This window comes from Eptesicus fuscus, chromosome 10 (genome assembly GCF_027574615.1).
Source record: "Eptesicus fuscus isolate TK198812 chromosome 10, DD_ASM_mEF_20220401, whole genome shotgun sequence".
Taxonomy (NCBI): domain Eukaryota; kingdom Metazoa; phylum Chordata; class Mammalia; order Chiroptera; family Vespertilionidae; genus Eptesicus; species Eptesicus fuscus.
Genome location: NC_072482.1, coordinates 42,630,234 through 42,644,888, shown reverse-complemented (window position 1 = coordinate 42,644,888; position 14,655 = coordinate 42,630,234).

Below are 14,655 nucleotides of genomic sequence, written 5' to 3'. Positions count from 1 at the left end.
TGTGCTGGGGATGTCCTGGTCATGTTCCCTGTCACATGCCCCTTCCCGTAATCACCAGGGCTTGCTGCCTTTTCTAAAGCCTGGCCTGGGAATGACTTTGCACCTTTCAGGAAACAGTAAAAATCAGAAGCCTCAAGTCAGACTTTTATATAGCAATTTGCAGTTTGAAGTGTCCTCACTTTAGATGAATTAAATGAATAAATACATAAATATATAAACAGATTTACATTTATAACTATGCTAGGTATGAACACTTTTAAAAATTTAATGTTTTTTATATTTTCCTTCTTCGAGTAATGGAAGAGCTTGGAATATAGCTCCTAGCACTGAAAAACTTATATTTTAAAATTCTTTTATTCGTATTGATTCCAATTAGGACCTTTTTATTAGAGCAGGTTTAGGACTGAAGGAACCTGAAAGCCCTCCTTGTCTGTTCTGCAGTTAAAAGAAACCAAGCCCTGAAGAGTGCTGCCTCCCTTAGTGCAGTGCTCTTTGAACTAATCCGTGTTTTCAGGTCATGTGGGGTTTCTCCCACTCCCAACAGGATGAGAAATAAATATGTGACTATCTAGAACGTCAGATGGTATGTTTAGTAAAGAAGGAGAGGAACATGGGATTTAAAATCAAGATGACCTGAGTTTGAGTTCTGGTTCCCTGTCCTACTCTCTGTGTGACCCTGAGTGTGCATCTTAACCTCTCTGAACTTTAAAATCTCTCATTTGGTAAGTGGCATCTACTTTGCAAATTAATTGTGAGCATCAAAGTAAACAAGATAAATGGAGCTGCCCAGCACATGATGGAGAACCAATAAAACTCAAATATTTGAGAAGCAAATTTTCAAAATAAAAAAAAAGCAGTTTATTAAATTTATGGTCAAAATTATTGGAAGAAAATTTTTGAAAGCAATCTGGGAGGAAATCAAGTTAACCGAAATTTCCTTTCTAATAAGATTTATTATGCGTATCCCTTATAGAACGTGTTTATTCAGTGTGCAATTTTTCACTTGGGCATTTGGAGAACAGAGTTAAAGAGGGGAGGGAATACCTGATAACTCAGGAGGAAAATGTGTGTGAAAAAATATATCTATGTTAATTTCATTGATTTATTATTTTTCACCCACTTGCTTCTCAAATGAATTCAACATGGCAATGTTATTATATTTTTACTTCCCATTTTGAAAATTTTATAACATTTTAATTTCACAAATGGTAGAAAACTTTGGATTCTGGTTTTGCCAAATGCTGATATGCTTTGCAAGACCAGATGCTATGGCAGAATTGCAAGAAAACCCAGGGAAACAAAGCTGAGCACCTGGTACCAGGATATAAAAAGTACAGAGAACCAAGTCCTTGTGTGTGAGAAACTGAACACTAGCACTTCCTACTCACAAGAGGAGAGTGGAGGTGGTGGGGGGAAAGGAGGGAGGTTACTCTCTCTCACTTCAGTAATGAAAGTGAGGTTACAGATCTTTTTCTTCTTTCTCATTGCTTGTGGAATTTATGAAATATTATATTGCAAAGCTGAGCCAGAATCATGCAAGGTGAGAGCTTAAAAAATGGAATAATAGAGTTTTTGAAGCTGATTTAAGGTTTCAAGTCAGCGTTCCATTTTTTAAAAATATACACAATTAAGCTACTCCTCCCTAAGCTAGGTCATTCATTCGTTCATTATACAGTTCTTGAGCACCAGAAATACAGCAGAGATAAAACCCAACCCTTTCATTTCTGGAGATTCCATTCTAGTGGAGAGAGACAGACAATAAATAAACAAATATGATGTTAGGTGTTGAGTTCTATGAAGAAAAATGAAGCAGAGGAAAGTTGACAGATCCGGGGGAGTACAATGTTATAATGGCTGGTCAGGGAGGCACTTTCTCATAAACTGTCAAATGGATAACTTGAACCTTATTTTGAGAGTCCACATCTCAAAAACTTCTAATATAAACTGTTTCGGGGTATAGTGCAAATTGTACTTAATTTGTTAGTTTTTAATTGTGACCATAATTTCTACTTAGGAAATACTTGTATTCTTCATTTTTACATCAGTCAATAAGCCTATGATGTGTGAAAGACACTACCTGTATTTTAGCCCAAAAGTGGAATCCCATGAAAGGATCCCAAACAGGAAAGGGCAGAGGGGGAGATATTCCTTTGAAAAAAAAAAATGGGGACAGGAGGATGTAAAATAATACAGTTACTAAAACTAAAAATAAATGACAAAGTATCTGATCTTAGAAAACATAACATATTTTCCTGGAGAACAGAAATCTAAGACAGCAAAGGGAATTCTTTTCCTTACTGTCCCACTTTTATCCCAAAGATCTGAAGGAGCCAAATGAAAATTTCCTGGCATCCTGGGGCAATAAAATAATCTTGTTCTTCTTGTGAAACCACATTAGTATGGAGAGGGAACAGAGGCCCTTTGAGCACTCCTAAGTGCTGTGTAAGCTGCATTTTTTTTCTCCAGGATCTCAAAGCTTTGTTTATTTGCAAAGAGTTGTGCTAAATGCATGGAGGCCTGAATGACCCAGGTGGCATGCTCGCATCTGAAAGCTTATCAAAAAGAAGCTCCAATTAAATGCTTGTTCGGGAGCCTGAAGAGATGCATCAACCATTACTATAGGTATTTTTAGAAATGTTGCTAAGAAAGAAAATGGCATTTCTATTGGAAAGGTACACTCAAGATAAAATGTCCTCAGGAAGATATAACCTAATGGAGCCCTGGGTGATCTGAAGCAATGCTTCCTTTCACCTCTCCAGCTTCAAGTGACTAACTTTCCCACTGAAAAGGACATTTGTTTGACTTTTGAGTGACTGCACTTGTGAGTGTGTGTGTGTGTGTGTGTGTGTGTGTGTGTGTGTGTGTGTGTAAGAGAGAGAGGGGGGAGGGGAGGGGAGAGGAGGGGAGGGGAGAAGAGAGGGGAGGGGAGGAAAGAAGAGGAGAAGAGAAGGGAGGAAAGATGGGGTTCTTTGGCCATTAATAGAACTTTGTAGGATGCAGAAGAGTTCCTTTTATTTCAAAGCTGCTCCACAGAGACACTAATTATATACCAAATGCTATAACATTAAGCCCTCAGCTGCAGGAAGTATGTGGATTACTTACCTCCTCAGAAACATAAATACAGAGTCATTGGTGTTACTTAGAACCTGCTCTCTACTATTTAGGGCCTGGGTACCCAACCTCATTCCCTCTTATCTATAAAATGTGAATAGAAGGTTTAACTGACATTTTGCTGAAGAATTTAGTGCCTGTAAAGGAGCTAAACTGTTGGCCCAGAGAGCAAGGCCTGGTTTATAAAAATAAGTTTGTGTTCTCTCCTCTAAGCCTGCTGCTCAGTATCATTCATGAAGAGGCAAGGATACCGCATCATCCCATTGGGCCACTGGAGGCATGGGCTGTGGGAAGAGAGAGTAGATAGTCCCACGTCAACTCACTTGTTTGTGATTAAACCCAACTTAAATGCTACTTTCTCCAGCCAGTCATCTCTTTCTCTGGTCACCCTCCTCATAACTTGCCTATAACTTCTTGTCAGTGATGGCTTTTCCTTTTTTCTGAATACCTGCAGGTAGTTCAAGGCACTGCATATTCCAAGAAGGAGGGTCATGGGTATGCTTGCCAAACATCTGAAATTTTCCACCAAAATTGTGGTTTAAGCAATTTGCCCTGTGTCAGCTTGGCTTAGAAAACCTAGTTACCATAGTACTATGTTGCTAACCTTAGTCTCCCCACTGACTTCAGTTGCAATTCAGATTCTCTTAACTTTACTTACTGTTATGACCTCACCCCACAGCCAGCAGACATCTCCTAGAGTGACTCCGGTCCCACCGTTGTATCTTTGCTGAGTTTTTGCATCTTCACTTTCCAGAGCTGGATTTATCATCTGTTGACTGGCCTATCAGTAATACTTCTTGAACTCTACACATCACTTATTTTAATATTGCATTGACATTATCTGCTAATTCCTCTTACTGAAATTCTTCCTGTAATAAGATTCAGGTTTGGAAATAATCCACTGTTGAGATCCCTAACTCTTTTAGAAAAAAAGAGAACATTTATAGCAGGGGGTAAGAAGCAGGCTTTCTTATTGATTATGCATGGTTCCATCCACCTGTTCCCAGCACATCCCCAAAGGATACTACGAAATCTTCAAGGAAACGCTATTCCATCCCTGGGCTGCTCTCCTCATTCCCCATATGTTTACTAAGGAATTCTATACACCCTCCTATTTTGTTTTTAACTTTTCTTTATTGTGGTTAAAAAATAGATAACATTAAATTTACCTCCTTGACCATTTGTAAATATACACTTTAGTGTAAGTGTATTTACATTTTGTGCAACAGATCTCTAGAAATTTTTCGTTTTGCAACACTAAATCTCTATACTCATTAAATACTAATTTCCCCTTCCCCAGCACTTGATAACACCTCTATTTGTTTATTTGTTTGTTTGGTTGTTAATCCTCACCCAAGGATATTTATCCATTTATGTTTAGAGAGAGTGGAAAGGAGGGGGAGAGACAGAGAGAAACATCAATATGAGAGAGACACATAGATTGGTTGCCTCCTGCATGCGCCCCGACTAGGCTGGAATCCAGCCTACAACAGAAAGACGTGCCCTTGACTTGAATCAAACCTGAGACCCTTTAGTCCTCAGGCCAGTGCTCTATCCACTGAGCCAAACCGGCTAGGGCTGATAACCACCTTTTTACTTTCTGTTTTTATGATTTGGGCTACTTTAGATACTTCATATGGGTGGAATCATACAGTGTTTGTCCTTTTGTGCTTCATGACAGAATTTTTTACTCTTTCACAATTTCACAATATTTCACAAAATATATATATTTCACAAAATATATATTTTTTCTTTATCCATTCATCCAAAGGCAGGCATTTAGTTTGCTTCAAACTCCTGGATATTCTGAACATAGGCATGCAAATATCTTTTTGAGATCCTGCCTTGAATTCTTTTGGATGCATATCCTTAAGTGAGATTTCTGCATTACATGGTAATTCTATTTTTAATTTTTTTAAGGAATTTCCACACTGTTTTCCATAGTGGCTGAACCAATTTATATTTCAACAACAGTGCACACGGGTTCCAACTTCTTTGCATCTTTTCCAACACTTGTTATTTTCTGTTCTGTTGATAGTAGCCATTCTAATAGTAAGGTGATATCTTGATTTACATTTCCCTAATGATGAATAATGTTGAACATCTTTGAATGTGATTATTGGACATTTATATATTTTCTTCAGAGAAATGTCTATTCAAGTATTTTGCCCATTTTTTAATTGGGTTATTTGTTTATTTGTTGCTGAATTATAGAAGTTCCTTTTATATTGTGGATATTAATTCCTTATCGGATATATGATTTGCCAATATTTTCTCCTGTTCCATAGGTTGCCTTTTTACTCTGTTGATTGTTTCCTTTGACAAGCAAAAGTTATGTTTGGTGTAGTTCTAGTGGTCCATTTTATATTTTGTTGCCTGTGCTTTTGGTGTCATGTGTAAGAAAACATTCCCAAATCCAATGTCATGAAGCTGTTTCTCTCTGTTTTCTTCTAGGAGTTCAATAGTTTTAGAATTGATGTTTAGGTCTTTAGTCTATTTTGAGTTAATTTTTGTATATAATGTAAAACAAGGGTTCAACTTCAGTCTTTTGCATGTGAATATTCAGTTTTCCCAGCACCATTCCTCTTTCCCCATTTTGTCATTTTGGCACCCTTATCAAAACTATTTGGCTATATATGCTCTCTATTCTGTTCTAGTTGTCTTTATATATAACTCTATGCCATCACCATACCATCTTAATTACTGTTGCTTTGTGGTATGTTTTGAAATCAGGGAGAATGAGGCCCCCCAACTTTTTTTCAAATATGTAAAAAATGCCTTGAGGATTTTGATAGAGATTGCATTGAATATATAGATAATTTTGGGTACTGTGGACATTTAAACAATAGTAATTTTTCAAACCACAAACACACAATATCTTCCCATTTATATCTTTTTTTAAATTTTGTTTACCTAACAATGTTTTATAGTTTTCATTGTATAAGTCTTTTACCTGCTTAATTAAGTTTATTCCTAAGTATTTATTTTCTTAAATTCCTTTAAAGATTGGTCATTGTTAGTGTGTAGAAACACAATTTACTTTTTTCCCTTTTTATTGGGGTGACACTGGTTAACAAAATTGTACAGGTTTCAGGTGCACAATGCTACAATACATCATCTGTACATTGTATTTTGTGTTCACCACTCCAAGTCAAGTCTCCATCCATCACCATTTATCCCCCCAATACCTTCCTATACCAGCCACACCCCCTGTCCTCAGCAATCACACACTCTTGTCCATGAGTTTTTCCGCCTTTTTTCTGTTTTGCTCAATCCCTTTATACCTCTTCTCACCGCCACCCCCCACACACAGCCGTCAGCCTACTCTCTATGAATCTGTCTCACTTTTGCTTGTTAGTTCATATTGTTCATTACATTCCACATATGAGTGAAATCATATGGTATTTGTCTTTCTCTGGCTTATTTCAGTTAGCATAATGCTCTCCAGGTGCATCCAGACTGTCGCAAAGGGTAATAAGATTTTTTACAGCTGAGTAGCATTTCATTGTGTAAGTGTACCACAGTTTTTTTATTCATTCATCTGATAGGCACTTGGGCTGCATTCAAATCTTGGCTATTATAAATAATGCTGCTATGAACATAAATACATTCAAATTAGTGTTCTGGGTTTTTTTCGGATAAATTCCCCAAAGTGGAATCACTGGGTCATAAGTCAGTTCCATTTTTTTTTAATTACTTTATTGATTAAGGTATCACATATTTGTCCTCAACCCCCTCCCCCCGTTCCCTTCCCAATCCCCCCCACACACATGACCCCATCCCCCTGTTGTCCATGATCACTGGTTAGGCTCATATGCAAGCACACAAGTCCTTTGGTTGATCTATCTCCCTTGTCCCCACCCTCCCCTACCTTCCCTCTGAGGTCTGACAGTCTGATCAATGCTGCTCTTGTTCTTCAGTCTATGTTGTTCATCTTTTCCCCTAGATGAGTGAGCTCATGTGATACTAGGAATACACTTATAGGAACTGAAAATGAGACAAGCAATAATGGTTATGCTGAGAGGCAAATGAATCAGTCTGTAGTGAGTTTCTTTCTGGGCCAACAGTTCTTTTGAGTCCCGGTTTCTATGTCCAACAGTTGTTAATGTGTTCATAACAGCAATGATACTTCAGTTCTGGATGGTGGACAAACGGCGGTATTGCAGGTCCGACCCTCTCCGGTTTGGTCCTGGGCAATCTGCAGTGACGCACATCTGCTGACTGCTAGTATGGCAAGGCATCGTCAGCGTCTTCCATCTCTGGACTGTCTCTCCCCTGACTTCATGGCTGGAGCATTCCTGTCAATTCCCCTCTATCGCAGGAATCCACATGTCTCGGAGCTGTTCTCTGAAAACATACAAACACACTCTCGACCAAAAGTTAATAAAGGAACATTTTCTATGAATTTGATTTGCAATCCTTTTTCATTTTTTTGCCCAAATGATTTTCCTTTGGCTTGTTTTGACACCATGTATGTTTTACCTGGGTGACTTGCTGTTAGCATTACAAATGAAAGTTAATTTTCTAAAGTAAAAATTTTCTAGATGTAATTTATTTGCAGGATATTTTTCCTTACATGATATTCTTCTACTATCCCCCCTTTTTTGGTTTAAATATTGGGAGGCTTTTGGAAATTTTATGCTGTAATCTTGATAGCTTTTAAATTTTACTTTTTTGCACTAAAATGTGACTGCTTTAGGTTCATTATATGTTATGCAATTTTACCATGAGATGAACTACCAATAAAAATTTTAGTTAACACTTTAGTAACAGCTTTTTTGTCCAGTACAATTGATTTTTCTAGAGTATTTGCTTATTTTGGTTGGCTAGTCAGTTCCATTTTTTAATTTTTTGAGATAACTCCATACTGTTTTCCACAGTGGCTACACTAATCTGCAGTGCAGGTGGGTTCCCTTCTCTCCACATTCTCACCAGCACTTGTTGTTTGTTGATTTATTGATGGTAGCCATTCTGACAGTTATGAGGTGGTATCGCATTGTGGTTTTAATTTACATTTCTCTGATGATTAGTGACATTGAGCATCTTTTCATATGTCTATTGGTCATCTGTTTGTCCTCTTTGGAGAAGTGACTATTCAGGTCTTTTACCAAAATTTAATTGGATTATTTGTTTTTATGGTGTTGAATTTTATAAGTTCTTTATAAATTTTGGATATTAACCCCATGTATCGGCAAATATGTTTTCTAATGCACTGGATTGTCTCTTCATTTTGTTGATTGTTTCCTTTACTGTGCAAAAACATTTTGGTTTGATGTAGTCTCTTTGTTTATATTTTCTTTTGTTTCCCTTGCCTAAAGAGATACATCAGAAAAAAAATTGCTACAAGAAATGTCTGAGATTTTACTGCCTTTGTTATCTTCTAAGATTTTTATAGTTTTGAGTCTAACATTTAAGTCTTTAATACAGTTTGAAGTTTATTTTTGTGTGTGGTGTAAGAAGGTGGTCTAGTTTTTTTGTGTGTGGGGGTTTTTGTGGGTTTTTTTTTTGCATGTATCTGTCCAATATTACCAACACCATTTACACAATTCACTTCTGAGTGTTGGTTTTTTTATCCTGTAACTTTGCTGAATTCATTAATTAGTTTTAACAGTTTTTTGATGGAATCCTTAGGTTTTCTGTATATAAGATAATGTATATGAACAGAGATCATTTTGCTTTTTCTTTTCCAATTCTTATACCTTGTATTTCTCTTTCCTGTCTAATTTCTCTTGCTAGTACTCGGTTGAATAGTAGTGGTGAAAATGGGTATCCTTGCCTTGTTCCTGATCTTAAAGGTAAAGCTTTCAATATTTCCTTGTTGACTCTGAGTGCTGTGGGCTTTTCATACATGGCTTTTATTATGTTGAGGTAGTTTTCTTCCAGTCCTAGTTTATTGATTTTTTTTTTATCATGAAAGAGTGTTGAATTTTGTCAAATGCTTTTTCTGCATCAGTTGAGATGATCATGTGATTTTTGTCCTTCATTTTGCTTATGTGGATATCACAGTGATTGATTTTCATGTTGAATCAGCCTTGCATCTGATTTGGTCATGGTGTATGATCCTTTTAATATGCTGCTGAGTTTTATTTGCTAGTATTTTGTTTAGGATTTTTACATCAGTATTCATCAGGAATATTGGTTTGTAGCTTACTTTTTTGTTGTTATTGTTTTGTCTTTATCTGGTTTTGGTATCAGGGTAATGCTGGCCTCATAGAATGAGTTTGGGAGTGTTCCCTTCTCTTTTAGTCTTTGGAAGAGCATGAGAAGGATTGGTGTTAATTCTTCTTTAAATGTTTGGTAGAATTCCCCCCATGAAGTCATCTGGTCCTTGGCTTTTATTTGTGGGAGGTTTCTTTGTTTTGTTTTGTCTTACTACTTCAGTCTTCTCACTAGTTATAGGTCTGTTCACATTTTTATTTCTTCATGATTTAGTCTTGTTTGATTGCATGTCTCCAGGAATTTATCTATTTATTCTGGATTAACCAATTTGGTGGCATATAATTGTTCTTAGTCTCTTACAATACTTTTTATTCTGTGATAGCAATTGTAATGTCTCCTCTTTTATTCCTGGTTTTAGCTATTTGAATGTTCTCTTTTTATATAAGTCTGGCTAATCATTTATTAATTTTGATCTTTCTGTAAAAACCAACTCTTGGTTTTATTGATTTTTTATTATTTTTCTATTCTCTATTTATTTATTTCTCTGCTCTAGCCTTTATTATTTTCTTTCTTCTGCTGACTTCACCCTCATGTTTTTAATTAGACTTATTTATATGCTGAAACTTAAAAATAGCCATACATATGTCTCTAGCCCAGCCCTTTCTGTGGAACTCTGGATGAACAAAACATATCAACCAACCACTGGATGTCATCATGTATATTCCCAATACCAAAATGTCTAAAACTGAATTCAGTCTCTTCCCCTTTAAAACTTGTTCCTTTTTCTATAATGAAAGTGGTAAACATTTCTATAGTACTTTCTATGTGCTAGGCATGATTCTAAGTACTTTATACCTATTTACTCACTTGATCTTCACAACAATCTTAAGGTAATTATTATTAATATCATTCCCACTTTACAGATCAAGAAAGTTAGGCACAGAGAGATTAGGTCACCTGCTCAAGGTCACAGAGCAACGGCAAAGCTGAGATTTGAACTCAGGCCATGTTTTAACCACTGTGCTTCTCTTTCTCACATCAGTTACCCAACCACGGTTGTACACACAGGGACTGACTTTATCACCTCCCCCTCTGCCCCGCTTATCTCTACATCTAAACAATCTTGTCTTCATCATACCCACCCCCTCCTCTCAGATACATTATTACATATCTGTTCATCTTCTCAGAATTCTTTAATAACTCCCCAACACAGAGATAACAAAGTCATGATTTCTCTGTATGTTCTGACTCTACCCTGCTCTTCCAGCATCACTCCTTCCCATTCCCTATCTGGAAGAGATTGCTCTAGCAACACTCAGCTGCTTCTCATTCCCTTTGAACATAACATTGTACTTGTCCTACAGATTTTCTCATGTCGTCCTCTTGCCTGGAACGCCATTCCAATTTCTAACTACCTATCTCCTAATTCCTATTTATTCCATAAGATTGAGCTCAGTGTTTCCTTTCCAGCAAGCCCCCCATAGTAACTCTACAACCACTGCTGTCCCCCAAAGTTGGATAGCTAGCTCAAACCTCCTTTGTGCTTCCATAACAACTGAAGTACATTTCCATCACTTCTCTGCCCCTATTTATTCTGTTTATTTTTCTGCCCCTCCCACCAGAATCATTTTCTCTTTGAGGGCCATAATGGCACTCAATCAATCTGAGATCCTCTAGCACCTAGTTTAGTGACTTGGAAAAAAAGTATAAATTTAATGGATTTTTTATGTGCAGATAGATATGAAGAAAAACTGAAAATAAAGTGCCACATGGTGTTTATGAACCGACTAAATATGCATATCTATAAGAAAAAGAATGAACAAAGCTTGCATGGATTATTGGGCAAGTATTTGTTAAACACCTGCTTTGCACCCAGCCCTAGTCACTTGCAGTGACTTACAACATGACAAACAATTGAAATGTTTGACTTGAAAATGATATCATTCCAACTTAAAGTCAATATATCAATTCATAACAGGTTTCCTGAGCCTAAGACATTCTCCAGATATTAGCCATGCCCTTGGGAAGTGCCAGACTTCTCTTGAGTCTCTAGAGATATAAATAATAGTATAAAAGAAGAACCACTGTGTCCTGGTCTTCTCTCTCCAGGTGAGTGAGAAGCCCAGAGTCCTGCCCATTCTGGTGCTTTTCTTCTGGAGTCTCTCCTTGGCAGGCGCGCTCTGGATTGGCCTTCCCTCAAGCTAACATGGGAAAAACTCAAATGCAAAGATGGCTTTGGGAAAAAAACAGGCAAAGAAGGCCAAAGCCAAATTAGATGTTTCACCATGCTAATGGCTTGAACTAGATTAAAGGATAGAAGCTTAGCTCACAAGAGTGCTTCATGACACTTGAGGTATGACCAAGAACATAACTCTTAGTATTTTTTAGAGTTATTTGCATGTAATAATTGTCATCTATTTAAACATTTCTTGAGAACCATATATGCCAAGCACTGTGCCACACTGTGGAAATAAAAATGTAAATAAGAAATAGGTTTTGCCCTCAATAAACTTATAATTTAGTGAATGAGACAGATGAGAAAAGACATAAATACAATAAATCATGGTAAGGCAGGTAGGTTATAGGAAGCACAGGGTTTTGTGAGAGCACATGAGCAGAGAACCTTATGTGGAGGAGTGGAGTGGTAGGGAGAAGCAAATAACCTCCCTCCACACACTCCACCCTATAAGACTGGTTCCCCTTAAGAAGAGATTGGGAATGACTAGATTGAAGACTGGTAGTTTCTCCTCCTATGAATTGCTAAGTCACTAAACTAGCATATGTGTGAAGCTGCAGTGTGAAGAATGGGGCATGAATGATACTGGTATTCGAAAGTGCCTGAAGAGGACCATGAATTTCCACCATTGGTGAATAGCATCAAAAATTGCCAAGATTTAATTTGCTTTGTCAGTATCCCCAAAGGGCTCCCTTCTAGGTGAGATGGGGCTCCAGAAGCCAGATATGTAGAGTGGACCTCCCCGGCTTAGTTAAGACTAATAAGGTGACGAGGCAGCCTCACCAGATATCTCATGCCAGAGGTCAGAATAGGTGAGGCCCTCTTTCTGATCTCCAAAGAACAATAGCCCTACAAGAGAGCTAGCATCAGATGCCAACACAGAGAGAATAAGAGGGTGGAAAGGCTAATGTCTAAGTCAAAGAGAATGTGGACAAGGCCTACAAAACTCTATATTTGAAGTGAAAACAGAAACAGACATGGCCAGAGCAGGTTCCTGGGTTAGAAACAATAAAGACCACACATATTATGCATTATAATGTACAGGAAATTATGGTGCAAAACAGATTTCTAGTCCACCCCAAACTCACCTCAAACTTATAGTATAGGTTAAAAAAGAATAATGGGATTGCTCTGCCAACACAACTTCAAGGCAAATCCTTTACCTGCTGTTCCCCTTCCAATGACTGAGTGGCCTGAAAGTCCCCCCTGTATGTAGGGCAATAATATGTCCTTTGCCATGGACACTCTTTCTTTAGTCATGTTCCAAGAAAAATTATTAATAGTACCCTCTTTAATTCTCAAATGAGTTCTCATTTGGACTACAAATTATCACTCTATACAAAGATTCTGGAGCCCTAATTGTGCCAGGAACTGGGCTCAACACATTGTTTCCGCTGTTATTTAATCCTCACTATTATCATCTCTATTTTTACAGAGGAGGGCTTAAGGCTTAGAAAGTTTAAGGAGCTTTCCCCAAATCCTACAATCATTAAATAGAAATAATGGGAATTAAACTCAAACCTATCTAAAGCTAAAAATGTGGGCTACAGTTTACTTACGTTTCTACAGTAAAACACTACTCCCTTGGCAGGAACATGAAAAGCTGCATCCAGGATGAAACTAAATAAAGAAATGCATGAGGATTTAGTCATTCAAAATAAATGTGTATTTACCTTGTTCCAAGTAACCATGTTCTAACTTACTTTAGTTGGGTCTCAAAGGATGACTAGTTTGACAGTAAAAAAAGGCAAGTATGGGGAATTGTATTTCAAAAAAGAGGAAACAGAGAAAGAACATGGCCTAATAAAGAACTTATGGATGTTCAGTAAAATGAGAATAGAAGATTCCGGTTTACAGAATATAGTAGACCCCTTATCCACAGGGATATGTTTCAAGATCCCCAGTGGATGTCTGAAATCATGGATAGTATCAAAACCTATATATACTGTGTGTGTTTTTTCCTACACACATACACCTATGATAAAGTTTAAATTAAATGGTAGGACTGGAGGGCATTATACTAAGTGAAATAAGCCAGTCAGAGAAAGATAAATATCACATTGTCTCACTCATTTGTGGAATATAATGAGCAACATAAACTGATGAACAAAAATAGATCCAGAGACAGAGAAGCATCGATCAGACCGTCAAATCTCAGAGGGAAGGTAGGAGAGGGTGGGGGTAAGGGGGAGAGATCAACCAAAGGACTTGTATGCATGCATTTAAGCCTAACCAATGGACACAGACACCAGAGGGGTGAGAGCATGAGTGGGGGCTGGGGCGGCAATGGGGGGGGTAAGGACACATATGTAATACCTTAATCAATAAAGGGAAAAAAAGTTAGGTACAGTAGAGATCAATAGCAATAACTGCTAATAAAATAGAACAATTATAACAATATACTGTAATAAAAGTTGTATGAGTGTGGTCTCTCTCTGACAACCAAGACCTCTACTAAGCAACTAACTGGCAGTAGCATATACAGGATGGAGACACTGAACAGAGATGATTCACATCCAAGGTGAGAAGGAGCAGAACAGCATGAGATTTCATCACCCTCCTCAGAATGGTGTGCCATTTAAAACTTATGAATTTGTTCATTTCTGGAATTTTCCATTTAATATTTTTAGACTGTGGTTTACCACGAGTAACTAAAACCTTGGAAAGCAAACCACAGATAAGGGGGGACTATGTAAGCACAGAAAAGATCATTAAACCGAAGGCACTAACGGTTCATGAGGGCCAGAACTAACACTGTGACAGTGAAAAAAGAGGACAGGCGGTTTGAGAGATATTCAGTAGACACAGTAGCCATATCCCAGTGATCAAATGGGTGAAATAGATGATCAGTCCTATCTGTGCCTCCCAAACTACCTACCACAGTCAAATGAGTCAGAATTTCTAGGGGGCAGGCTTTGCAATCTGATTAGCAAGTGTTGTCAGTGATACTTATCACCTGGAAAGTTGAGGAAACACTGGATAGTGGATAATGGTTTCATTAATAGAGTCAAGGATAGAAGAAAGAGCTTTTTATAAAAAATATTATTTTAGAAATAATAAATATGATCCAAGTGGAAATGGTAACTGGGTATCTGAAACTGAAAGGGTCATGTTGGAATTTTTGAATTTTTAGTGTAGGAAATTATCCA